Genomic DNA, 2986 nt, shown 5'->3' with positions numbered 1-2986 from the left:
CAAAAACTATTAATAATAATAAAAAAAACTAGTCTTACCTAATAAAAATTTGAAACCCAACTTAACCAATAAAAAATTAGTAATGCAGCAGCAAAGAAAGTCGAAAAAGCTGCTTAAAATTAAAAAATATACTTTTGACTATAATTGCAATTGGCAAAAATATCAAAATTTAAACTAAATTAGCACTATAAAAAACATCAAAAAAACAGCAAAAAAACGAACTAACGATGGTTTAGCATAATGATAAAAAATTAAACATATCGACTACTTCATAATCAAATTGGGTTTATTGTGAGTTTACTGCGGAATTTTTGCTTTACATCTTCATTGTTGTATTTTTTTTCATTAAAATTTAAAAACTAATACAAATACATATGAGTCAAAAACCAGAATAAATGTGGGGTTTGGGGAAAATTAWACATAAGACGAAAACTATAAAAAGATTGCAATGCAGCGTTGGGGCGTTAAAAAAATCACACACACACACAAAAACATTTTCTGTGTCTTAAACTTGTATAAAAGAATGTCTTCCATTAATTAATACTAAACAAAAAGTAATTAATTAAATACTAACAGCAACAAAAAAAAAGAAAAAAGAAATTTATTAATTAACTATTAAATATTAAAGAAAAAAGAACAACATATGCATACGAGCTGCATAAGCAAGTTCACACACACAAACACTCATACACGTGCATGCAAACATTTCAATTTTACATCCACACACAGCCATAAATTTGCACTTGAACACTTGCATACTTACTACTAACTAGCGAATAATAAATTGTATCAGAGTAAAAGTAAATATTATCACAAAATATGTATTATTTTGATGATATGATAATTGAATAAGAAATTTGTGCAATTTTTTGAATGTATTGTATGCGAGTTAAACTAATATTTGTATATATGTAAGGTGAGGGTGTGCGTGGCAGACAACACACAAATCTTGTACGAAAAGTTAAAGAAAACAAAAATGTTAAAGGTTTGCAAAAAGTGATTCGGCAGTGTGTTTGAAGAAACGAAGAAGTGCATTGACATTTGTTAGCTTGCTACGTTTCGAGGAAAGTTTGATTGTGACGAAACGAACAAGTTATTGGTATAAATCTAACAGACTCGCCTAAACAGGTAGAGACTAATATTGTATTGAACTAAACAAGAGGCGTTGTTATTAATTTCGCATGTAAATTTTCGAAGGCATTCAAAAGTCTTGAGTACGATTTTAATAAAAAAATTTTATTGTTTTTAGGCAGATCGTTAATATAGAGAGAAAGTATAAAGAGAACTTTATGTAAGAGAATATTATGTCTAGCAAAAGAAAATCCATTGTTTCTGAATTAAGCTGAAGGGTTTATTTTGCACAGTTAGAATTATCCGATTTAGATAAGATTTACATCGTTTTGTTCGGTAACTTGTTGTTGTTTAAAAGATAATTTCATAAGGGRGAGACTATTTTTCGCAAAAACCGGAAGAGATAGTAAACGTTTGCTGTCAGGTTCAAACTATAAGATGGATGCATAAAAACACCTCGAGGTAGTAGCAATGTGGCAGTTGTCTAGATGGAACATAATGMCTCATCTATTGATCAAAGTCTTCAGGCGGTACAGCTTTTGATAGTACAGGTCCGAATTAAGRGTTTGATCRTAAAGAAATAGCAGGCCAAAATGTTTTGGGAAATCTTTCTGACCATGARTTAAAGTTTGGTTTCGTTTGAACTTCTGCTTCAAAATTCGTTTGCTTTTGTTACGAAACAACAGCGATTCCTTTTGTATGCAGCCTTATTTAAATGACTCCAAAGGCTTTTGTGCAATACTTAACTCCTTGGCATTATAACATTGCTTACATGGCCTTCGAATTATAACGTCCATATTTTCAACAATTGACCTTCCAGAACAACATAATCAACATACCCAGAATTGCGAATGATTGCCTCCTACAGTATCTGAACCATAAAAAGGATTCATATTTTCGGTCGCTTAGCTCATTTTTTCGCCTGTATCGCAGAAAAGCTGTAAAAAAYGGCGTCTTTTCTTTTTTCTAGTGTCCATCTTTGGCGCATGAATGTCGTTAAATTATCGAACGTAAAGCTACCACCGAGTATGGTTTTAAGTTTTTCCCTTGTATTTGAGCAGCAAGAGAAATGAAATATTTAACACATGTTCAGAGTCTTCTCTGTACACGTCAGAGAGTTCAGACTAATGCCATTTTAGATACTGTAAAGGTGGCTTCAAAAGCACCTATTCCTAATAAGTCAAGGTAAGATCCAAATCCAGGTCCCCATATCGCCAGTCTATCCACAAGTAGATGTTCGGAAGAAGTCTACGAGTCCAGTCCTCTTTSGATGAGATTGCACTTGTTTTTCTACTCTGTTTTTCCGATAATGTTTTAGGCGCCGGTAGCTGATATACAGGTAATCGCTCGTCTTATTGGATATCAATGGGTGACATTCTGACATAAAGTTCWTTTTTGTGCTCTGCCAGTTAGAGGCTCATAGAAGAGAACCGTTGGCGTAGKCCRTTTAAGCACTCATTGCATTTGTTTCTTAGGTCGACTAATTGTTTAKCCACTGCTGCCACCATGARATCGTCCGCATATGAWRTTACTTTCAYGTCTTTTGGTTTATGTCTTCAGGGTGCTATGTCATACATGAGGTTCCATAATAGTGGGTCTAATACTGAAACTTTCGGTACTCCACTCGCGATAGAGTAGCTCTWGGTTCCATCGTCCGCATCACAAATCATCCATCTATATTTAAAATAACTCGTTATAATGTTTATGAGTGATTCAAGTTTTTCCCTTGTCTGGACTTTTGTATGGAACGCATGCTTGACATCCTGAGTAATCAGCCCGCAGTACTTTTTTGTGCGACCTTTCCAACTTTTGCCACTTAGAGGCTTCGCAATATCGAAGACTTCTCGTAGTGTGTCAGTAGTGAATCTCTTTGATAATCCGCCGGCTTGCTGGATATTTTGGTACACTTTACCCA

Source organism: Bactrocera latifrons, unplaced genomic scaffold (genome assembly GCF_001853355.1).
Source record: "Bactrocera latifrons isolate USDA-ARS-PBARC rearing strain unplaced genomic scaffold, ASM185335v1 scaffold_183, whole genome shotgun sequence".
NCBI classification, from domain to species: Eukaryota; Metazoa; Arthropoda; class Insecta; order Diptera; family Tephritidae; genus Bactrocera; species Bactrocera latifrons.
This window is presented reverse-complemented; position numbering follows the sequence as displayed.